Genomic DNA, 25,625 nt, shown 5'->3' with positions numbered 1-25,625 from the left:
TACTTGAAACTGAAAATGTGCTTTCAAAGAGGTTATATTTATAAGCCAAACATGCACAGGAAATTTTGTTATTCTAACTCTATTCCACAGCCTAAAGATCTGTATTGTCCTAGCACAAAGACCTTCTTGGACGGAGTCCCAGTCAGTTGTTTACTTAAAACCATGAAACCCTGACTAGAGACCATCTTTTTCCAGATAGCACCTTCCTGTTACGATGCCCTACATTCGCCACCATGTCCAAGGCCAAATAGTGATTTTTTGCCCTCTCTCTGAGCCACTAACCTGCATTCTTAGAAAATGTAAAATGCAAAGTTTAAAATAACTTCTTATTTTATACTCAACCTGTGTCTAGTTAAAGATTTTAAAATTTCTATGAAACCCAAAAAGGTATACAACATCATCTGTAATATATGCCCTAATCATACAGCACACTTGTAACCCCTATCATTTGGGCAATTTCTAATTTAATTTCATGCCTTAGTAAATTGATACGATGTTTCTGAAGGGACATTTATCAGTATCTCTCAAATTAAATGTGCACATTCTTTGCCTTGGCAGTTCCATGCCTAGAAACTAATTTTTTAGGAATATGGACACAAAAATGCTCAAAAATACAAGTGTAGAAATATTTACTGCAGCATTGTTTGTAATATCAAACTGTGGCACCAACCCAAATGACCATCAATAGGACAATGGTTAAATTAATCATTGTGCAAACATATTAGGGAATGTCACGAAGAAGTTAAAAACAATGAATAGTGAAATGGATAAACGTTCAAGACACATTGCAAATTTACAGAAGCAATTTACAGAAAAATATGCCTAGCATATTTTTTTCATTTAAAAGTATATTTGTGTGTGCATATGTGCATGTGTGTTGATGTGTTTATGTACTGCTATATATAATCCATCATTAACACTTCTTACCTTTGGTGGAGAAAGGGAAACAACTTGTATTGTTCAAAGTTTTACAAAATTTATAATCTTCTTGTAGCAAGTTTTAAATGACATTGTTCTTTAAAAACTCTACCTCTAAAAATATGGACCATCCCCTCTTCTTACCAAATATTTCAAGATATCATGGCAGGTAACAATCTACCTTTCACAGGTGCTTTACACATGTGAACATATATACACAGATGTTTTAAAATGAAATGTGAACACTTGACGAGCTTTCCTTTGTACTTTGAGAAAAAGTTTTACTAATGAGGCCATTTCCTTTACCAACATGATTTCCAATGGAAAACAAAATTCCCTAGGTAAGTTAAAACATTAAATCAAGGGATGACTACTGTTAACGGGACCATCACATGGAGAGAGTACCAGCAATAAGTAGGTAACACCAGGAGAGAAACTTGCCATAATAACCTTAAGTTACTGAAGAAAAAAAAGAAATGACAAACTTTCATCAGAAATTCAGTAATCAAGCAGGTACACAGCAGCTGGTCATTTAACAGAACTTGGATTCAGTTTTGGGGGAATGGCTTGCAGTGGTATATTTTTTATTCTTAGTCTAAGAAACTCTGGAACTCTTGTCCAACATGAGAATCCAAGTGCGAAACTTCTAGCCATCCACGTTTCACATGGTGCATCTCCACACCATGGGTTACTTGAGCTGCTTTTGCTTTGATTGTTCAGTCCCCAAGAGAGACTGTGCTCCGTAACATCTTCCTGTCATTTGTTTAACAGCTTTTTGTCAGAGTGAATAGTGCGGCACGTTGAATGAAATGTTCTTCAGGGTTCCCCAATACAAACCACTGCAGTGTACCTTTGATGATCCCCACCCCCAACCAAAAAAACCTGTAAGAGGGCAAACAAAATTTCTATGGCCAACAACTTAACTGGGGAGACTGAATGTGTCCTTATGAAGGAAACTTAAATATTTGTAAGCCAAACAGAGTGAGAATTAACTAACACGTGGACTCTTTGCCTGAGGGTTTATAATCTTGGGTAGCTCCCCCCAGCTGACGACCAGTTTTCACTGTGCCGCGAACGGCAGAGCCCATGCATAGGAAGAGCCAGTAAATTCCACGCAGCCACAGGCTACCAAAAGGATGCTCAACTAACTGTTGTATTTTGGTTCTTTGACAGTTGATATAACGTGCAAGGAAGTGTTTAATAGATATGTTTTAGGGAACTTGATCACACTACTAAAGCAACAGATCGCTGAATGTTTCTGCTTTTTACATATACTTGGGTAAACACATGGACTAAATAGACTTCCAGGCAAAGGAAGACTCTTCCGTTATAAAATTCATCTCATCACATGAAAGAGATTCAGTAAGTGCAAATCTTCAGATCTTCAAGATGCCATGATTTTTAAAATGTCCTTTCAAAAAGACATTTATACTATGCAGCTCATCTCTGCAAAATGTGACTTGATTACAAAGTCCTCAGCAACTTATGAGATTTATTTTAGGACACTGAGTCACTTCCCTAAAATTTTACAGCTATCTCTTGTCAGTGAAAAAATTCTAAAGCCTGAAAGCTCTCAAGGAAATGAACCAAAACATTCTGCAAAGTTCATTCTTTTCAGGGAAGATAACCATGGCTTTAAGACCAGTAGGTATAAGGAGATACACAGGGAAGACGTATGACAAAATGTAATAGGACCTTAGATCTTTTGAAAGAAATGTTTAAAAACAGAGACATGTCTGTCTCCCACTTTTATATATGTAGACAGATGGTAAGCCAGACATTTTTTTTCAAGCTCTCACTCAGGTTGTGCATCAAGTATGTCCTACTTGAATTCTACATCATCAACATTTTCAATAGTTTCCACTTTCTTTTAAAATTATGTTACATAAATGTGGTTTGGGTCTCATATTCACTTAAGATCCATGCTTTAGGTGACACCTGGCTTTAGTAATACACAATGAAATGACTAATGGGCTGTGGCTGCCTAATCACGTTGTATTATTAGGTTTTTACTATATGTAATTAAGTTCCAGGGAAAAGTTTTCTGTTTGAAGTCAACAATAAACTGCTTTCTTTTAATTAAAGTATCTGTAGCAACTTGTAATATCCACATTGGATAAACTTGATTTTTTAAATCATTGTTGATGGCTGAGGAAATGCATGGTACTAGAATTTGAGACTGGGTATGAGCCCCGCTGTATTCTTTAATAGTTGAAAAGCATAATTCTCCCTATCACTCTCCCCACAAATGTGTACTTACTTGCCCAAAGTATTAGTCATGCTTCTTTGTGCCATGTCTGCTAAGGTTATGTAGAAATAAAGAAATTTTTCAAAGTCCCTTCCTAGATCCTTTTGGTGGAAGAAAATGATGTTTTCATTTCCCAGCATCCAATAAACCTGTCCTAACCATCCAGGAAGGTTCAAAGGGTCTTCTAAGGCTTCTCCTAGTCAGAAGTTTATAACTGAGAATGTAAGGCCACTTTTTTTTATTGTAAAGAAACCCTCAAAATAGTCACATTAAACCCCACATGGACTTTCACTCCTGGGGCTTTCTTTCACCAACTTGGAAATTGTTTTCTATCTTTTGGCATATTTCTGCATTCAAACACCTCCTCACCTCCCAGCTCACCAGCTCCAGTGTTCCCAGTCCAGAAATCATTCTGTCTCAGGTCCTCCCTTTCGTTTTCTCCATCAATCAGCCCCAAGTCATCAATATCCTCCTTATCCCATTAGATTTGTTGATCCATTCTTACAATCATCCTCTAACTCCATCTTCCTTCTCTCCTTTCACTATACCCCATGATAAAGCTCTAAGGTAGTTGAACCTACCTACCTACTTAGACCACCTCTGACACCCAACCGATGGAAAAGTAAAACAAAACCAAACACAAGGATGCTCCCCAGTCTTCCATTAGACTCGTGACCCCAAGTCATACATGGCACTCAATATGCCAGGAAACTTAATACATTGCTCTGATATACGCACTCTCTCACTTCCCTAGGTGACTATGTCACATGTTTACCCTTCTACACCACCTTCAAATGCATAAAAACAGAAGCAAACTCATATTTTCATTGGCAGACATAGCACTCATCCGCCGCTAGATACATCTTTACATTGCTTTCTACTCTTCTAGATGAAATCTCTCTGCTCCTGTTGAAGGCCAGGCCCCTGACTTGTGCTCTAAATCCCATCTGCTCTCATCTTTTCAAAGATTTATCTCTTGTGAGTATCCCCTCTCCTGCATCATCAGTGTCATCTGGACAGTGTCTACTAGATCATATCCAATAATGCAAAACCTAAAAATGCCTTTGCTTTATTCTGAATGCCCCTGTAGGCACTACACCATTGCTTCACCCTCTTCACAGCAAACTTCTCAAGGCAGTGATTTGCAGCCAAAATAGCCACTTTTTCACCTCACGTTCTCCCCCCAACTCACTTCATCCCAACTTTTATCTCTATCAGTCTTGTCAAGACACCAATGATCTCCCTTCCATGTTGCCAAGCCCAATGGTCATTACTTTTTGACACCCATTGTCATTACTCTTATAGTACTCGGCCTCTCAAGCTCTAACCAGCACCGTTGATTACTCTCTCCTATTTGATTATATGCCACTTATTTCTTGTAGCTTCCAAGACACCTCCTTCACATGGTTTTCTTTCCTCACCACACTTCCTTTGACTTCTGTGACTCTTTCTGCCCTCTACACAGCCTCCATCCTAGACCCCCCTCTAGATAGTGTAGGGATATACCCTCTCAAGGTAGCCTCCTCCAGCTCTATCTATTTGTTAATGATTCCTGGATTCCAGATTCACAGACCCAACTTCCTTTTTGACATCTGCACCTAAGTCTAATAGGATGTCAAATTTGACACAAACAAAACAATTCTTGACTGCCTCTTCTCTTCCCACCTCATTCCCCCAATTACTCCTCCCCTCAGTAAACTGAAGTACTCTGGTCAAAAATTAAGATGCTATCCAGATTCTTCTCTTTTCCACATTATCCAATACTGAACCATGAGGAAATTCTGTTGACACTATCTTCAATAATATCCTATATACTTTCTACTTCTATCGGCCTCTCTGCTATAAGCCCAGGATAAGCCCATATTTAGTCTCACCTTCACTGCCATGAGACTTTGACCTATAATTCATTCTCCACTGACAGCCAAAATGATCCTCTAAAAAATCAAACCTTGTTATTCTGCTAGTTAAAATCCTTCACCGGTCCGCTGTGTTTGGAATAAAACCTGAACTCCCTATGATGGCTTACAAAGTTCTCTGTGATCCAATGTGTCTATTTCTCTGGCCCCATCATGCCCTATTTCCCTCTTATCCACTGTGCTCTAGCCACACTGGTCCTCTTTCCATTTTTGAAAACTGCCAAGCTTGTTCCTGCCTAGGGCTTGTGCTAGAACCATTCCTTCCTATCTCTGATATTTGCCTTGTTTGTTCCTTCTTGTCATCCAGCTTAAAAGTCACCTTTCAAAGAGTCTTTCCTGATCCAATATAAAGTCTATCCAACCATTCTTATCATATTATCCTGTTTTTATTATCTTCATTGTACTTACTTGAAATATTGTCTGATATTTTTCTTTACTTTTTAAAACTTTTTTAATCTTTTCTTTCCCCTCTTGAATATAAGCTCCACAAGTAGGGACCTTCTCTGTTTAATTCACTGTTGTATTTCAGGACACGGATGTAGGTGCCCAATAAATATTTGATAATGAATGTTTTTATAGAGACCTTAGTCAAAGAATATGAGCTTAAGAAAAAGTTACCTATTTCCAAACTGAAAGCGAAAATCAACTTGCATTTGTATGGCAGACAATACTTTCAAAACACTTTCATTGACATTTGTTCAATCTCCCTGATAACCTTTTAGGAGTTCACCATGATTCTTCCTTTCTCCAGCACAGAGAGAAAGATGCTTAATGATTACTATCAGGTTACACGGTCAGACACTGCAGTGCTGGGACCAAAACCTAATTGCTTGTTCAGTGCTCTCCCTGCTAAGCCTAAATGAACAAGTGAAAACACATATTAAACTAAACCCCTCTGCCATCATGTGCTCTGTGCATGTACTGTCCTTGGAAGATTATGCTGATCAGGGTGCATGGGTGGCTCAGTCAGTTGAGTGTCTGACTCATGATTTAGGCTCTGGTCATGATCCCATTGAGTCCTGCGTCGGGCTCTGCACTGAGCATGGAGCCTGCTTGAAATTCTCTCTCTCCCTCTGACCCTCTCCCCCGCTGGTACTCTCTCTCTAAAATAAAATTAAAAATTAAAAAAAAAGAGGATTATGCTAAAGGTATTTTTTCACATGTCTCTTCTCCCACAGGCTACATGTTTCTAGAAAACCAAGCTGATGTTTTATTCATTTGTGTGTTCCCAGTGACTAGCACACTGCCTGGCATGTTGTAGGTATCAAATGCTTGTGGAATTAACTGATACTCACATCAGAGCCAAGTCTTCCTCTCAGTATAAAGCAGATGTGTTATTCTTTATCTCAGTACTGAAGATTTCACTCTGCATATATAAAAAACCTTTAATGATTATTTTTTCTGAAAAGCCTCAAATTTCACATCATCCAGCACTTTCTGAGGCCTTTCATGGGCAACTTAGGTACCAGAAGTTGCAGGGGGTTAAACAAGCCCTAGGCAGTCCTCCAAATCAGTACTCCAATTCATTTTCCACTTCTTAATATGAACAAAAGGCATGTAGAAAATCTAAGATTTATTCAATCTGAAGTCAGAAGCTAGTGACATAATGCTATATTTCTTCCATGCTCTGAATGGACAAATAGTCATCAAATAGTTATAATGCTGTAACGGAAAAAACACTGAATGGATTATCAAGAATCACAGGTTATGATCCCAATTGACTCTCAACAGCTGTGTGAGTATGTGCTGATTTCAGTCTCTAAGTTTCCTATAGAATACGAGTGACGATTATCTTTAGGGCCCTTCCAGCTCTAGAATCTGTTCTTCTGCTATGCAGTCCTGATTACACTGTCCCCAGTATCCTATCCCCTCCAATCTCCCAACTCAAAATACCTACATGAAGGAGTGACATAATTAGGTTTAGATGCAGTGGTAACAGTCAAACATAAATGAATAACTAGACCGATGGGAAACTCTGCATCCTCCACTGGATTTACTTTCAAGATGCAGAATCTTTATGAATAGTGAATTCCAAGTCCCAAAACATGACTGTTTCAAAATGCTTTAGAACAAAAGAAATATACATCCACCTAACATCTAGTGTTTATTATCAAATGTAACTCAAAGACTACAGAGTCCTATGAAGAGATTAGAATCCAGGGAATTCTGGAGCCACATGAACTGAGCTAGTCAATGAAACAGTCCCTTCTCTTAGCCACACTATTTTATGTCCTATCAACACAGGGGCCTACCCACCTCACAAGCCATTGGTCACTGATACGCCATCAACAAGAGCCAAAAGACCAGGCAGGAGAATACAATCAGTGGCGTGCTGGAACCAAGTATTAACAGTTTCTGGAATCTTGAAATCTGTCTGCTAGGTTGTTGATAATTTGAAATTGGCCATGGTGGAAGTATTTACACTGTGGAAATCTATAAACACTACAAATCGGAGTGTGTCTGTCTTAGAGACAGCCAGCTTATCAACACACCACTGAATGCAATGTTTGGCTAGAAAGACTATAGGCAAAACACATAATGCAAAACCAACAGAGAACAAAGAGATCTGACTTCTAGCCCTAATATTCCCACTAAGTAGCAATGAAAACCTGAGCAAGTCTTCGAACCTCTGCTTTATTGACTAAAATGTAAGAGAAACAAGTGAGCTCAAGATCCCTGCAGGGTCTAAAAGTTAAGGTTTTGTGGTTCTGTTTGGGAGAACATCCTAATTTCAGAGGTCTCCTAACAGGATATGCTCCAAAAACTGTGCAGCACCAAGAAATTGACCAATCTTCTCTCCATTTGCAAGAGTGAGATTTGGTACTTCTTCAGTCTGATGTATTTGGCCAACCGTGGGCAAACCTGGTCATAGTTCTAAAGTTCCCTGGATCTCTTAATTATTGAATTACATCAAAGAAAGTTTCAGAAAGCCTCCAGCTGGCCAAGGGTTTCCTTTAGACTTAGGCTAAAGGCCCACAGAGCATTCCTGGCTATATTTGTTAAGCAGGTGCTACTTCTATCTCCTGTTGCAATGGTGAGGTTTTATAAGGAGCCCACTGGGCATGAGGGCAAGAATAAAAGCCGCCATGTTGCGGAGAACCTGGGGGGCTCAGTCGGTTAAGCATCCAACTCTTGATTTCAGCTCAGGTCATGATCTCACAGCCATGAGATCGAGCCCCATGTCTTGGTATTCTTATATTTTCTCTCTCCTCTCTCTGCCTCTCACCCTCTCTCTCTCTCTTACTGTATCTCTCTGTCTCAAAATAAGTAAATAAACAAACATTTTTTTTAAGTGCCACGTTTCCAGAAGAAGACTTAGAAGAAGTACCTGCCCTAATACCAGAGTTCCAGCCTCAAACCAGAGCTACCGTCCTGAGCTCATTTATATAGTAAGTTCTTTAAAAGTAGAGACTGGGTGTTACCTATAAAACCTGGCACAAGAATCATGAAAGATCTGTTAAAGTGAATTCCCTGGTTTGGTACAGTTTGGGGTTCATAAACATGAGGTTGTTATTTGGGCAACAAATAACATATAGTTAAATGTTTCTCCCAGAGCAGCAAAGGACTCCTAAGAATAGCTGCCCTGACAAGCCAGCACAGATTTATCCTATGATATAGGATGGCAGTGTCATTGTGCACCATTTGATCATGAGAAGATGTAGATGCCCTTGTCCCTCGTCCAAGTAAGTGTTCTCCTTTCTGGATGCAAGGATTTGTAAATATCATCATCATGCCACCATCTTGCTCTTCAGAATAAAAGTGCACATAACACACTTGGGGGAAGTATTTAATTGGTAAATGGCAAAAGTGCATTTGGACACAATCCTAAAAGCGGCAAGAAGTAGAATGTCACTCAGGAGGACCAATTTGTCATTGTACTGTCAGCCAGATTTTTAAAAATTCAGTCACAGAGAGCGGAACTTAAAAATAGATGAGTGGTTTAAAGCACAGGATGGATTCTAGAAAATGATCATCTGTGTCCAGTCTAACTCATAGAAATAAATCTTTAAGAGATTATGGAAAAAATGGGGGTGGGGGGGCAATGATTTAGGTCCATCAGCTGTGTCTAACCAGATCAACACACCTAAACCACTGGAAAAAGTCCTTAAGCTCCCTAGGAATAGAGGGTCCATAAAATCTTCGGACTTCAGTCTAGGGCTAAAAACATTCTCCAAATCAACAACATCCTGAAACTAAAGACTAGAAGAACATTTCAGATGCAACAACGCATCACAGAATTCAATTGTATGTCATATTGAAATACAAACTATAGGACACTGAATCCCAGTTTTCCTTTTAAAATGCTCATTGGCTCAACAAAGTTGTATTGAATTTGGATTGGGTACAAAGCACTGGGGATCCAAATATGATTAAGACATGGCCAGTCTCTAAGCTGATGGTATACAATGGAAGGCATGCACCCACAAGTGGTAAGGGCACAGTGTGCTAAGAGCTGTGATAACAGCCCACCCAGATAAGTACAGACTCTGAGCTCCAAATGTCATGAAAGGCAACAGCCCAATTGGAGGCAGTAGCATCTTTTAATTAAGGGTCAGGATCTGTGGTGAATTCAAATAGTGCTTTCTTCTTACTGGGTGCTACCATTTCTAGAGGTGACAATTTTTTTTTCTAGACAGAAGAAGGAAAAACAGGAAAAAAACAAAAAAACAAAAAACAGTGGGAGTTTAGAAAAGCAATCCAAGTTCAACACAAAGGCCTTGTGGAAAGGAGGACAGGCTTGACATGATTCAGTGTGGAAAAGTCCAGACATCTAGGGCACTGAACATAAAAGGAGATACACCAGAGGGTGTCCAAGCCCAGGAGACAGTGGTGTCGGTTGGGGTGGGGGCACTGTTGAAAAACAAAGAGAGGAAAGTGGCAGCCTGGGATGGCCTCAAAGCTCCTGAGGAGGCAATTGAATTTGAAATTTACTATGAGTTTGATCAAAATTACACTGGAAGATCAGGTTATTCAGTTTAAGCATTCTTATTGAGGTATAGTCCCTGTTTTTAAACAAGTATCTGTTGTTTTCATTTCCTAGGACTGCCATAGCAAAGTACCATGAACTGGGAAAGTTCTTGTCTCACAGCTGGGGGGGGGCTGAAATCTGAAATCAAGTGACAACAATTGTTTCCTTCTGAGTACGATGAGGGAAGGGTCCATTCCAGGCCCCTCTTCTTGGCTTGTGCGTGGCCATTTTCATGTTCATATGGCATTCTTCCTATCTGGCATGTCTTTATCCACATTTCCCCTTTTCATAAGGACAACAGTCAAGTGGATTAAGGCCCATTCTAATGACGTCATTGAAACTTGATACCTCTGTAAAGACCCCACCAAAAACGTAAAATCTTAATTGAGCCTTCTTTTCCACTAATTCAGAGTTCTTCCTTTATTCTTTGAGGTTTACCACAGCTATACAGACTGCCCACACCATCTCTCACTTCTCTGTCGGTTCGTGCTGGTCTCTACAAGAAGGCCGAGGCCAATCTTAGGGACATGTGGCCTCATTTCCACCACCCTGTGCCTCCTGCATTGAGGACTGAGGCAGAATCTGCCTCAACGTGTTGCTGTTTGGTTCTAGTGATGATCGCACTCTATTTCACCTCTACTCCCAGCTGTATTCTACCAATACCGTCAAAAACCACTGAGAATACAGTCCCTGATTTTCTCTTCTGTGCTACTTTTGAGTGAAATTCTTTGCTTTTCCATAAATAGTTCAGAGCCTAATGCCACCTGCATATTTCTTCAAAAATGGTTCTCTCCAGGGGAACTAGCTGGAGCACAGCTATCAGTCAACTCAGACGGACTTAGAAGCAAGTCAGAGCAAGACTTTGACTTAGAAGCAAGGGACCAAACAAAGGCAACATTTCCCCAAACAGTACCATCTTCTATCCCACTGTGCCTGTGGAAGTCAGCTCACTTTCTCCCTTGAATCTAAGACTAAAACCGCACCCAATGTCCATTCTTGTAACATCTCAGTTTGCAACCTGACAGTCAAACCAAACAAATCCCAACTTGTCTTCTCCACTTCAAACGCCAGACAATGTTTAACCCCATATCTGCCAATGTAAATTTTACAATTGGGTATTTGGTCAACTGCTACATTCAGCAAGCAGGACACACAGGGCATAACTTAACACAAGGTTATTCTTTAACCTTGCTACCTATTCTAATCTGCTCTGGGGGACTAGCTCTTTGCTCACTACTGGATGAAATGAGAGCAGGCCCCTTGGCTTCTCTGGTCATTCTGAGATAAAGGAAAAGTCCTCTGGTCACATCAAGTCACAAAAAGGTTCACTTCTATGCAGCAATGTCCAGTCCTGTGTCCCAGTTAAATTTTCAAATTTCAGTTAAAATAAAATCTTCTCCTCTCTCTTAGCTAAGCCTGCTTCAGGCAGAAAGCCTTCAGAAAGAAAGGGGGGGGTGTCACTGGATTCTCTAATTCTCACCGGTTTCTGACTCTCTGAGACTATCAGTGGGTGGAAGAAAGTAAGGTTAGGGAGCAGAGGAGGTATGATTAAGGGGCACTGCCACAATCTACTGCCAACACTCTGAGCTTCGAGGGTCTCTCTCTCTCACACAAGGGGACACTTCCTGGGTTCTGGAAAAAATACCCCACTTTGGGGATTCCCACCTGCAGTTTCTTTGCTGTGGTTACTCACAACCCCCTTTCGCACAAATGATGGCCCTCCCGGAGCACACCTAGTCTCCTTCTGCCAAGGTCTTCTGCCCTGTCCCTCTGAATGGCCCCTAGGTAACATCAGCTCCTCCTGGTAGTGTTTTGGAGCAAGCATGACAGTGACCCAACACCAGTTCTGTTATGGACAGACCCCACCCCTCGTCCACCAAAACACACATTCTTATCCCAAAAACTCAGGCAGTGCAGCTCACTGCCAATGAGCCATGCCCACATTCCTTGAGCCAGCCACAGCTCCTCACCTTTCAAGTCCTCAGGCATGGATCAGACACCAGTCCAATGTGTCCCTCACACGGTAGAGGACACTCGTGAAGCCATCAGGGCAGTTCCCCTGATATTCCTCTCACTTGACTTGAGGTAGAGGGAAGCACCCTACTTCGCTCCAGCATGTATATGGTTGATGGAATGGCCGCCCAGCACACTGACAATGCCCCCAAGGCAATCCTCCATCAAATCGACAACTCCTCTCTCACCCGGGTGGCCAGGTAAGGGTCATGACAATGACTCTGGGCATCTTCTTCATGAGAGCTGCTTGGGTGGTCAAGCATCTCACTTTGGCATGTGGCAGTGGTTGTCACCCTCCACCTAGGAGCCTCAGCTGATGCGGGACAAGTTCCCTTTCGTCAGTCTTGCACATTAACGATGTTTTTTAATGCCTGGAGTGCAGTTTTCATCATCACATCTTCCTACACATAGTGTTGGTTGTTTTCTTTTTTAACTCAACAAACACTTTATCCAAAATTATGCCCTATACTCGCCAGTACAGCAACTATGTTCTTTGCCTTGCTGAAATAGAGTTTAATCATCACCACCATAGTCGACATTTCTTTTATTCTTACTAAACCAAGTTCTGTGTCGTATGTATGCAGAAAAATCCAACTGAGGATTTTATTTCCTAGGAGATCAATATGGTTACCAGTGGGTAAGTAACTTGCCCAGTGGCACACAGGAAGCAAGTGGCAAAGCCAATATAGGTCTATTCAACTTCACAGCCAAAGCATCTGACCACAAGCCTCTGCTACATAAGTGGGGAGGTCTATGACAAAGGATAACGGAGAGCATAAGGTGCAGAGTCAGGAGAGTTTCAACGCTTCCTTATCCTAACTGAAAACACCTTGGAGAAGCTAGTTAACTTTAGCCTATTACTTTCTATACAATGAGAATACTAATAACTGCCTAAATTAGACATTTGTTGCATTACTCAGTTTCCATCTCCCTTCCCGTTCTCAGCAGTGTGGCCTGTATAACACTAACCCCACCCCCACCTCCAGGTGGGCCCTTGGTGATTTAGAGGACAATGTGCATATGCCATTCTCCCGGCCACTTACTGGTCCAGGGAAAGGCTAGGTTTGTTTGGCTGTTTTTAGTCCGTCATAAATCCCAACTGACAGACTACACCATAACATTGTTTTGAGGATTAAATGAGATGAAACATGTAAAGCACTTAGCTTAATGCCTGGCAAAAATAAACTTTTATTTACTAACTATTTGAAGGAATGTGGAACGTGGATTGGACTAGACTATGTTAGACTGAGGTGATTATTTAGGAAGCTAATAATAAAGACACACATGAAATGAGAATCAAAAGAGGTGACAATGCCAGGAAACAATGCTAACTGAAATCTTGAGCAATTTTCAAACCTGAGAGACTAAAACAATACGAGAGAGAGCGTGCACAGGAAGTGGAAGAGGGGCGGGCGAGGGGGGGGGGCGCGGGCAGAGGATCTGACATGGGCTCTGCAAAGCGGGCTCTGTGTTAACAGCAGAAAGCATGATACAGGGCTTGAACTCACAAACAATGAGATCATGAGCCAAAGTTGGACTCTTAACTGACTGAGCCATCCAGGCGCCCTTATTTGTTTGTTTGTTTTTTTAAGTTTATTTATTTATTTTGAGAGAGAGAGAGAAAGAGAGCAGGGGAGGGGCAGAGGGAGAGACAGAATCCCAAGCAGGCTTCGTGCTGTCAGCACAGAAACCCACATAGGACTCTCACAGACCATGAGATCATGACCTCAGCCAACACCAAGAGTCAGATGCTTGACTGACTGAGCCACCCAGGTGCTCCTGAATAAACTGAGTTTAAAGAAGGAATAGGATATTCAGAGAGAAATGGTTTGGGGAGCTTTAGACAGAGGTTGGGGTTAGATAGTGGGTAGCTAGCAAGCTGGTTCTGGGCTAGCTAGAGCGAGGCACAGCCCTGATTTGCAGTGTGCACCCCTCTCTGTGGCATGCATGCTCCCCTCACAGCTGACTTCATGCCACCAATGTGAGGACACTGATCACAGAGACAGGAGGAGATGTGCCCAACTGGCTCTCATGGGCCAGGATGGCTTCAGCCACCCTTAGTTAGAAATAAAGCTTTCTGCCCAGACTGGCTAAAAACTGGGAATGAATGAAATCATTCAAGAAAGGAGATACTAAAAAAGAAAATTCAGAGGCACCTGAGTGGCTCAGTCGGTTAAGCGTCCGACTTCAGCTCAGGTCATGATCTCACAGTTCATGAGCTTGAGCCCCACAGTGGGCTCTGTGCTGACAGCTCTGAGCCTGGAGCCTGCTTTGGATTCTGTGTCTCCCTCTCTCTCTCTGTCCCTCCCCACCTCATCCTCTGTCTCCCTCTCAAAAATAAATAAACATTAAAAAAATTTTTTTTAAGAAAAAAAAAAGAAAATTCACCTACAAGAGGGTACGAAAAGAAAGGAGTTTCAGTAAAGAATAAAAGAACAAATGGGCAGAAAACCAGGGGAGTCAGGACAGTGTCCCAGCCAAATGAAGAAACAGCCTCAAAACGAAAGGCCAGCAGGTAGCATCTGAGGCCAGGGCGGTGAAGGCTGACAAAAGGTGTGGTGTGTGACTTTTCAGACTTGCAAGTGCATGGTTTTGGAAAACAGTAGGGGCTCAGGGGTCCTCCTGTAACCTTTTGTACATAATATTTCTGCATATACATCATTTAATTCTTCATATCTTTCTTAATAGAGTTATTAAAGTAATTTTGAAATATTTCAATATCTGAAGAATGTTTGGAATATTTCAGCTCATGGACACTCACAGGTGTTGCTCCCGTCTGCCTTTAGGAAAAAATAAATTCATCAGTTACAGTTTAGAAAAAGATGAGTAGGTTTGATACTTTATGGCAAAGGAGATTGTGTACCAAAACAATCATATTAGATCATCTCAGTCTTTCCTATGCCTGGAGTTCATGTACACACTCAACCCTTGGATTCAAAACCTCAGGGATCGGAGCGCTGCCCCAGAAAGGAAACAGCAAACGTAACAGAACGAAGTATTTACGCATATCTGAAAAACTCTGACAGCTCTAAAAAAATAAAATTCTTTCATTGAAGTATTGCTCAGACAAATGGACAATAAGTATTTGGGGGAGTATTTTCGGCAGTGCTATAAAAACTAGCAAAAACAACTTAAAAAATAAATCTGAGCCTCCAGTAAAGGAAGTGACTCATCGTACTCTATGGAATCTACAGAGATGAACCGATGTTCAGGGGAGGCACAGCAAATGCTCATTTCACACACTCCAGTGTAACCACACACGCCCAGTCGGTACAAGACAAGAGACTGAGAAAGAGAACGATCTGAACTGCATGGGAACCTTTCCAGACTCTGAGCGTGTGCCCCTTCAGGGAGCATGAAGGGTGCAGCTCTTTCAAGGGGCCCACCAGGCTGAGTGGAAATTCAGTTTCAAAGGATAGGGTTCGAGGGGTATAAAAACAGCTCCTAAACACAAGCCAACTTCTCTGGCACTCAATCTAAGACAGGAGTCTGCTCCAATACTGAAGGAAAACCAGCTGGGTCAAACTCGGTGTTAAGTCCTATTGCCTTCCTGGGGTTTTTCGAGAGTAATTTTAGTTAAACTCAAAATCACCTGCAGGAATTGACTTTAGTACCTAACTCCCTTTAAAAAGCAACCCTACTGTGGAGGAAATTCCTATTAAACACTGTGTTTTTTCCAACCACTTTACTGAGCAACCGTGGGCTTATTACTTAATCCATCTGGGCCCTCAGTTTCTCATTTGTAAAATGAGGCCAGCAGAGTAAATGATCATTAATTTCCTTTTTAAATCTAAAACCTCCGTGCCTCTAAGTTTTAAAATAAACTTCAACAGATGGATCATATATTTAATGATTCCAGATGATGAAAAATACACTTCACTACCAGCTTTCGATTTCCTTAAATAAGTAATAGTTTCCCTACATTTGAGTGAAATTTATGTAAAATGAGGAATTCTGGAGGTTCCACAATAGCAGCACATAACACAAACATGATAACTCTAGCTGGAGAGACTTTTACAACTAATAATAATTAATTTGTAAAAAGTAATTGTATTATTGGGGCACCTGGGTGGCTCAGTGGGTTGAGCGTCTGACTCTTCATTTCGGCTCAGGTCATGATCTCATGGCTCCTGGGATCGAGCCCTGCCTCGGACCCTGAGCTGACAGCATGAAGCCTACTTGGGATTCTTTTTCACCCTTTCTCTGTCTGCCCCTCCCTGCCCCTCCTCACTCTCTCTCTCTCTCTCAAAATAGATAAACATAAAAAATTTTTGAGCAATTTTATTTGTTTCATAGCTCTCCATTCAGGCAAATAAATCATATGATGAACTAGAAAATTCTAAACTACCTGACAGATGCTGACCTATAACCTTGCTCAAATCAGCAGTTACACTGGGGCATGTGCATACACAGTTCACCTTGTTTATCTCCTTGAAATAGCTCAGGAATGACAGGGTTTGGTAGCTAAGTGAATAGAAAAAAAAAATGGCTGTCACAGAGCTCAAAACTAAAAATTTAATGTCCTCCAGATGTTCACTGAATTCTTACGGCTTTCCTTTTTGCATGGAATGCTTCACCCTATCAAAAATATGCCACAGACTTACACTTTAAAAAATCTATCTATTTGGACACTTTAAAAAGGTATACAAATATTTAAAATCCTATCATTAACTTAATGCAAATTCTCAGTTGGAAATTTCAAGGTTTTTTTTACTCTTACAGTAATATATTTGTGTCCAATATTATAGGTTAGTGCTATAATTACAGTCCCCAAAACTATTGTACATATTTTTATGGAGTAAAAAGATGATCGATCATTCTTTGATCCATCAACAATTTTATACCAGCACTTGGTCACAGATGTCTAGTAATTATGGTGTGAATATAAAGGTAGTACATTTTAGAATGGCAAACAGATATTCTTCATGCCAAACTACCCACAACTTTCAGATAAACCCTTATCACTGCTTAGAACAGCAGATGCATATTTTTGGAAACAAGACAATAAGGACAAAAAAGAATGAGGGTATAAAGCAGTAAGCACACTGAATTCAGGGAATAAATTCATTTCTATTTAAACACATAGCTCTTTCCATATTGAAGAGAGAATCCATAGGTACAGAAACAGGAAGCAAAAGGCCAATACATTATGTGATGATTGAAAAAAAAACAACTGGAATGACAGCTCCTTAACTATGATCTTAAATACAGATATTTTAAAACTTATTTCAGATGCCTGGTATATAATAAACTCCTAATATTGTTGAACAAATAAATGAGTGAATGAATACCAAAAATAATCTGAATAAAATTATGAGGAGAAAACTATATAAATGGAATAAATCTCCAGTAAAAAAGTACTCACTTTTCTGTCATGACTGCCCTAGCCTAAAACCTACTCTTCAGTGAAATTCAGTAATCTGCATGAATAAGGCAGCACAGACAGCTGGGTGAGGTGCTCAGGATACAACGTGCACAGGACACAGTGAAGGAGTTAAGAGTGCAACTGAAGGGACAGACATGGAAAAAGGCAAATTACAACACACAGTAACTGGCACTGAAACACTGATATGAAAAAGTTCCTAAGGAAGCAGCAAAACAGACCAACTGCCTGCCTTAGTTCTGGGGGTACATCATGGAGTGGGTGACTTCTGAATCTTATCTAAAAGGATACACAGGGGCACCTGGCTGGCTTAGTTGGTTAAGCATCCAACTCTTGATTTCACCTCAGGTCATGATCTCACAGTTCATGAGATCAAGCCCTATATCAGGCTCTGAGCCAGCAGCGTGGAGCCTACTTGGGATTCTCTCTCTCCCTCTCCCTCTCTCTCTGCCCCTCCCCCGCTTGCACATGCTCATTCTCTCTCTCTCTCTCTCTCTCTCTCTCTCTCTCTCTCTCTCTCTCACACACACACACACACACACACACACACAAAACAAACATTTAAAAAATAAAAGAAATTCTTTAAAAGAAAATTTAAAAAAGGATTCACATAAGTCAGCCAGGCAAAAAAGGGATAGGACAGGAGGTGCAATCCTCAAGTTAAGCTGACATAAACCCTTCATGAGAAAGAGACGTACATATGAAATTCTCACCCCCCAGAATGATGTTTTCTCATGTAAGTACCAAAAAAAAAAAAAATCCTATTCGATGATAAGTATAAATATCACCATCTTAGTGAGGCACCTTCTATACCTTCCCAGTCCCTGAACCCATCTCAGGCATTAAACCATGCTCTCGTGGCCTCTGTAATATTGTCCCGAACACGCAGAACCATTCCTCTTTCTCACCCCACCAAAACGCGAGCTGATTCATGTTTGTATCCCAGTGCCTAGTGGCAGACAAATAGCAGACTCTCCACAAAGCCTGTGGGTGGGGTGGCGGCTACCTCCTACAAAGCAACTACCTTTGGGTACGCTTCACAGATGTCATCTTGTTTCACCTTCCCTGCAAATGTATACGGTTGATATTATTCCCATTTTTACATAAGAGACTGAGGCTCAGAATGGTGAAATAACTCCCAAACACCAGCTAAACAGCTGAGCCAGAACTTGAATCCAGACCCATCCCACACCCCCACTCCAAAACCATCCTTTTTGCCACTCTACTACTGCTGGACTCTACCCAGTTCAAGCTCTAGATATAATTACGGAGTTAGTGTTGTTCTTCTAATGATTTTATGAACTACAGTAAATTGAGAAAAATGTGATCAATTAACTGCTAAATTTTTATGTAGGAAAAGAAAATTCAGGCTTTCTCAATGAACATGCATATACTGGGAGTTTTGCAATTCATATTTTAAATTAAAAAACACACACACAAAACAGGACTTAGAGGAAGGATTCTCTCATGTCACCATTGAATCCAACTTATGACACTCTGGTCCCTACCACTTAGACTGAAAATCTGAGATGCTCTTCACAGTTCCTCTGCTGTCCATATGAAGTACATACATTTGTAAAGAAAGCCTATATTTACTCAAAAATCCAACAGTAATGTCAGCCAGACCGTGGGAAACAACTGTCAGAAATTAATACAATGACTTTGATAGTTATCACAGCTCTATTCTAACTCAAAGACTGCCAGTATAAGACTGGTCTAAAATAAAGATAAAGGTGCCTGGGTGGCTCAGTCGGTTAGGTGTCCAACTGTTGGTTTCGGCTCAGGTCATGATCTCATAGTTCTGTGAATTCAAGCCCTGCATAGTACTCTGTGCTGTGGTGTGGAGCCTGCTTGGGATTCTCTCTCTCTCCCTCTCTCTCTGCCCCTCCCCCACCCATGCTGTCTCTGTCTCTCTGAAAAGTAAACTTTAAAGGAATAAATAAATAAAATAAAAATAAAGATAAAGATAAAAATAAATGGTGCAGGGGTGCCCGGGTGGCTCGGTCAGTTGAGCGTCCAACTTCAGCTCAGGTCATGATCTCACAGTTCGTGGGTTTGAGCCCTGCATGAGGCTCTGGACTGACAGCTCAGAGCCTGGAACCTGCTTCAGATTCTGTGTCTCCCTCTCTCTGCCTTCCCCTGCTTGTGCTCTATCTCTCTCTCAAAAATAAATGAACATTAAAAAATTTTTTAATTAAAAAAATAATAAATGTGCAAAATGAATGAGAGAACACATAACAGGGAAAACCCACTGGAGAAAATGACAAGAAGAGTTCAGGTATACCTGGTACCTTTTATCATTATCTACATTAACAATAAAAAAAAGAAAGGAATATTCTTTGGTTTGGCACATCAACAAGAATTTGAAGTTAAATTTGAAACTTCTGTTTGCTTCCACTTATCTTAGAATGCAACTTTTGCTGAGTGTGCATGTGTGTTTTGTAAGAAAATCAAACCTCATGAACTCCAGTGCTGCTGATTCAGATCAGTCTCTTGTTTTAATCCTTATTGTCTACTTAATAGATTGTTGTTTTAAGCCACTAAGTTTTCTGGTGGCTTTTTATGAAGAATAAAAAACTGGAACAATCCCTGTCTATAAAAAACCCACAACAATAATAACAATGACTAATATGGGAAAAGGGGTTTAAAACAAGCTGGAATTTCTTTTTTCTTTTTTTTTTTTAGAGAGAGAGAGAGAGAGAGAGCAGGGGAGGGGCAGAGGGAGAGGGAGAGAGAGCTTTTAAACAGGCTCCACACCCAGCGTGAAGCCCAATGTGGGGCTCGACTTCACAACCGTGGATCATGACCTAAGGTGAAATCAAGAGCTGGACTCTCAGGGGCGCCTGGGTGGCTCAGTCGGTTGAGCATCTGACTTCAGCTCAGGTCATGATCACACAGTTTGTGGGTTTGAGCCCCGACATTGGGCTCTGTGCTGACAGCTTGGGGCCTGGAGCCTGCTTCAGATCTGTGTCCCCCTTTTTCTACCCCTCCCCCGCTTGTGCGCGCACACACTCTCTCTCTCTCTCTCTCCCCCAAAAATAAAATAAATGCTAAAAAAACAAAGAGTTGGACACTTAACCAGGCCACCCAGGCACCCCAAAACAGGTAGAATTAAATGCTGCCGATAGTAAAAGAAAAGGTGGAGAAGGAAGTGATTGCAATGAGTATATTCTAAGATCCTTGTACAGCTTGAGAGATGTGTGAAGACACGGATTCATTTTAACCTTTAACTCAATAATACATGACAAAAATTCTAAGGATAACTGCTAACAGACTAGACCTAGAATGTTTAACTTCCAAGCAAATAAAATGAGGAAAAATGTGGAAGATAGGGAGTAAATAAAAGTCATCATTTCAATGGAAGGCACAAAAACAGGTTAAAAAAAATAACTACCAAAAAGCACGTAACACAGAAAATATAGTAACACATGGAAATACGTCCAAATATATCAAAAAATAACAGCAAATGGTAAAACACTAAATGCACCAATTTTAAAAGATGGTCACTCAGATTGGATTAAAAATCATAAAACCATAGATGATTCACAGCAGATATATCTGAGGCATCCCAAAGAATGGCTCAAAGGAAATCAGTGGCAAAAGACACATCACGCAAAAACTAACCAAAGGAAGCTGATGTAGCAATTGATAACAGACTTTAAGAGAGATATGTGGATAAAAAGATGACATTATAAATGTATTTTCTTATTGATGTGCCCATTAGTCCTTAGAAAAGCATGAAAAGACAATTCCAACAAACATTATAAAAATAGTATGTGTGGGAAGCAATTATTTTGTGAGTTTGTAATGGGTTTTATCAGAACGAAGAATTTCTAAACCTTATGCCAACGCCATCTTAACTCCATCACAAAATACAATCATCTCGCATTTACTAATTATAGCACCTATATAAGTATCCTTTAAGAAAAAGTGACACAAGTTACATGAGGGGGGAAAAAAACACCTCAGATAACTTTCCTAGAATAACCAGATAAAAAATAAAAACCGCCTCACCATCTCAGTACGTAGACAGAAGAATGCCTATTTCAAGTATGGCTTTCTTCCAGTACGTTAGGGAATAAAATATACTAAAACTTCTTTGGATACACTGAGCCATCCATCTTTTTAAAGCCTGCCTACTATCCAGGGAACTCTTCCATAACCAGTTTAAATACATGGAATTCTCTGCAAACCAAATCTCTAACATGCATATTCTAAGAAAGATCTGTGATGGTCTGCGATGCCAATGCAATGCTGTGAATTCAGATTCTAACTATTGTACATCCATAGTTCAGGTACTGTCCTTGGTCCTGCTCTGGGTGTGCTTCTCATTCAGTCTCCTGAATACTTTATAAAGTATATACCAGAGTATGACACTTCTTAAATCCCCAGCATCTATTCTTCCAGACCATGCAAGAATAGATGTCTTAGGCTTTGAAACAGACTAGAGGACCAGACACATTGTTAGCAAGACACATCTACCATGGCAGAGACACTGACTGCTCACTACATGGCCAAGGGCTTCTCCCCATTTCCCAGTCTTTATGCAGTTAGGCAGATCATGGGGTTACTGCTGAATGTGGACCCTGAGCTGAAATGAAATATGTCACCTTGGGGCCAAGCATGTAAGAGCTGGTATGGGGGTCTCCAGTGCTCTCTTCCCTGAACACTTGCCTGGAGAGGCCTCCTGTTACAAATGGTGTCATGACAAGATGGCAGAACCTTTAATAATCCAATATGGCAAAAGTCAAGAGGATGCTGAGCCTGCATGCCTTAATGACAGTACAAAGTAAACCCCCTGCCAATCCATGCTGGACACATAGCATTAGCAAGAAATCATCTTTTGTTCTGTTAAGTCACTGAGAATTCAGGGTTAGCTCATTTGCACAGCATAATCTGACTGAGGCTGACTAGTACAACTAGGTAACAAAAAGTAATTTAGAGTTAAGTTGTTCCAAAAACCACTTCATGTTCAAAGCTCTTAGGTTCTAAAAGCATTTTCTAAAATGCAAACACATGACCTGAAACAACTTTTCTTTGGCAGCAATCAAGCCAAAATACCAAAGAGCTTAAGAACAAGTCACTCTTTGCTATACTGGATAGCTATTCTGGAAACTAAATACTTCATACATAAATTCTTTGTTCCATTTGATTGAATTTTGGATTAAACTGCAGCTTTCCCATCACCTTTAAAAGCATGTTGGTTTAGAACCTACGTGATGCTCACATTAAAATCCTGTATTATTTGGTATTGAAAATTTAAATGCTTTATGTAATTTCTAGAACTCTGATTCAAAGGACTGGGTTTTGGTTTTTGTAAGCAGAAGAGGCCTGGTATGTCACTTTAATCCAGAAATCTCTTCTTGTGGATTCAGCCAGTGGATAAGTTTGCAGTGCAGCTTCGGACCACCAGGAAAATGATTAACAGTAGCTAAAAGGATGATAGTTTGCAATTAGCAGGACCTTACAAAAAGCCCAGGCACCTTGCTGAGCACTTTATACATAGTATCTTATTTCTTACCATACTGGTACTTTTCCTTTTTCTTTTCTTTTTCTTTTTCTTTCTTTTTTTTTTTTTTACAGATGAGGACAGGAGGTTGAAAAATATTACATATTTCACTCAAGCTAGTAAATGTATTTGAATTTACTAGTCTGTCTGATTGCAGAGTCTGTGTTCTTAACCACTGATAACCCCAGAGTTTCTCAAAGTATGCTCTGGGTGATAATCTTGGTGGTACACAGACAAAAGTTTTTTTTTTTTTTTAACAGTTAATGTATGTTGGAAAGAAATATAACTAACACAGAAAACCTGTCCCAGACCTTACTACTTAAAACAAAGTCAGGGTAGATAACCAGTTTTTTGTTTGTTTGCTTGTGTGTTTGTTTGTCTTAATCAGATGGTTTAAAGAAAAATATTAATAGTACGGGGGGGGGGGTAATCCAATGTGGCAAAACTCAAGAAGGTGCTGAGTAAATAACTAAAGGGTGGAAAACACTGGACTCCATTTTGCAACACAAGGGGGGAAAATGAAGACTGAGACACAAGACATTTAAGTTCCAGCCTTGACAGCTCCCAACTAGCTGTATGGCTCACCGTTCTGAACCTTAGTTTTTTATCTATAAAATACCAGTTTAAATTCTGGGATCTTAAAGGTCTAAAATACATACTCTAACTGCCTTGGTTAACTATTACAATCCTACTTTTTTTTTTTACCATCCAAATGCAAAGAAATATGAAAAATATAATACATAAGCCATAATACTTTTTAAGGTAGAGTAAAATACATTTGTTGTGCCACTCACTCACCTTTGAAGATATAATCGGCATGCAGACACTGAGGGTGGTCCAGAGAAATGCTGGCAAACTATTTGTTCCTGGTCTATGGCAAGACAAGCTTGAGCCAGAATATGAAATACCTACATCAATAAGCCCATTATTTCATTTAATTTTTTATCAGTGACATTTTCTCAATGAAGGATGCAGGGCATTCATTTACATTCTAGAGACAACTTCTTATCTCGTCACAGATAAATCGCAGACTCACACTTTGAGAAGCATTGGTGCACAGCACACTCTATACTTCTAATTTTCATAAGGAGCGTTTTCCTAGCTCTGTTTAGGGACTTCAACTTGCCTGAAAATGAGAAACAGCAAAGTAAGCCTTTTGAAGTGTTTTCCTTTTGAACAGCCAGAAATAAAAGCACAAGACCAAAGGTCAAGGGGAATTAGATAGTGAACCTGAAACGAATTTAATATGCTCTGTCTCCTCTTTAAACAGCGATCATTTGATTTTTCATGGAAAGTTGTTTGTGTTGGGTACCCTAAGTGTTTTTGCATGTTTAAGCATTTGGCTCTTTTTATTTAGACAGCTTGGAAGGAAGCAATGAGTGGCAGTGTTAATCTTGTCAGAGGTCACTTCTAATTATGGAGACCAAAATAAATTATAAATCCAGCGATTTCTGAAAACCATTTACGAGGCACTAATTGTTGTAATTTGGAGATTCAGGGCTATAGCTACATTGCAATCGTCTGTGAAAATCTCAGGGTGCATGTGAGACTTTCTGGAGAGAGAAAATATAATTAGCACCTGTTTTAAGAACTGTGTTCACACCCCAAATTTCCCCAAATGGCGCTTTGATATTTTCAACTTGTTTTCTTTGTATTCCCAATAGGACCTATAAAGTGCCTCAAACGCCTGGAGAACAATTTATTTTTTTGACCCAGGAGTATATATTTTCTCTCCAGATTAGCTAAAAGTCATCTGGACTGAGTTGTACAATGCAAAACCTTATTAACAATTAGCCAAACACAAACAACACTCACACTCCTAGAGAGTAAGAAAATGTAAGCCAAGAGAAACACAATCAAAGTGCAGGGCGTGCCATTAAACCACACCTCACCGGCCAGACGTTCCACCCAAATCCTTTCCCTTTGGGATTGATTTCTATAGAGACCATCTCTCTGTTCCGCAAATAAAACTAGGCGTTGCTAGGAAACAGCCTGGCTTCTCAGGATCCAGCTAACGAGGGGTGGCTGCTTCCTACCAAGAGCTACAGGAGTCTGAATCTCTACCTGACACATGTGCTATTGTTAGGAACCCTAGATTCTCCGTGCACCTATGTCAGAGCCTGAGAGAGAATATTTTTCTGTTTAGCCGTAACAGCCTTAAATTGGTGACGTCATTTGTACGCTGAAATTCTTTTCCCCATCCTGGCCTTGCATTTCCTCTTTTCTTTCAGCTTCTCCAAATGTATCCCCTCACCACTTTCACGTAACAATGCCCAAGAAAACGGTTTGGTATATATTCAGGTTACTTAGTTTACTCATTTCATAGATTCTTTCCCTCACACGATTGGTCCTATTAAACTTTTGAAAATTTCCGCATGGCTTGGAGTTACTACTTTCAAAAATTTGGTATCAGATTTTTGTTGCTTTTATAAAACACAACCTGGTAGTCTTTAACTCTGGTGAAACGGTGCTGGGCACACTCCCGGGAGTAGTAACTACTGCAGTGGCCCACACATTCTTTCTCCTGCCCTCGCAAACCTCTGATGTCCCTCCTTTTCCCTTCTGCATGTCAATACCACCTAGCAGCTCAGCATTAACAACAGGTACAAGAAAGCTTCACAATAATGACTTAAGCAAAGAGGGGAAGATTTTTTTCACATGAAGCAAGA

The 25,625-nt window shown here is 40.3% G+C and overlaps 1 protein-coding gene across 3 annotated transcripts in view; it reads right to left on the bottom strand.

Annotated features, from left to right (window-relative positions):
* Nucleotides 1-25,625, bottom strand: part of HECW2 (HECT, C2 and WW domain containing E3 ubiquitin protein ligase 2) — a 370,790-nt gene that overhangs the window by 206,107 nt on the left and 139,058 nt on the right. The gene's annotated exons all lie outside the window — the stretch shown is intronic.

The sequence above is a fragment of the Panthera uncia genome (genome assembly GCF_023721935.1).
Source record: "Panthera uncia isolate 11264 chromosome C1 unlocalized genomic scaffold, Puncia_PCG_1.0 HiC_scaffold_3, whole genome shotgun sequence".
In the NCBI taxonomy this organism is placed as follows: domain Eukaryota; kingdom Metazoa; phylum Chordata; class Mammalia; order Carnivora; family Felidae; genus Panthera; species Panthera uncia.
The sequence above is the reverse complement of the archived record's forward strand: the minus strand, read 5'-3'. Positions and strand labels throughout refer to the sequence as shown.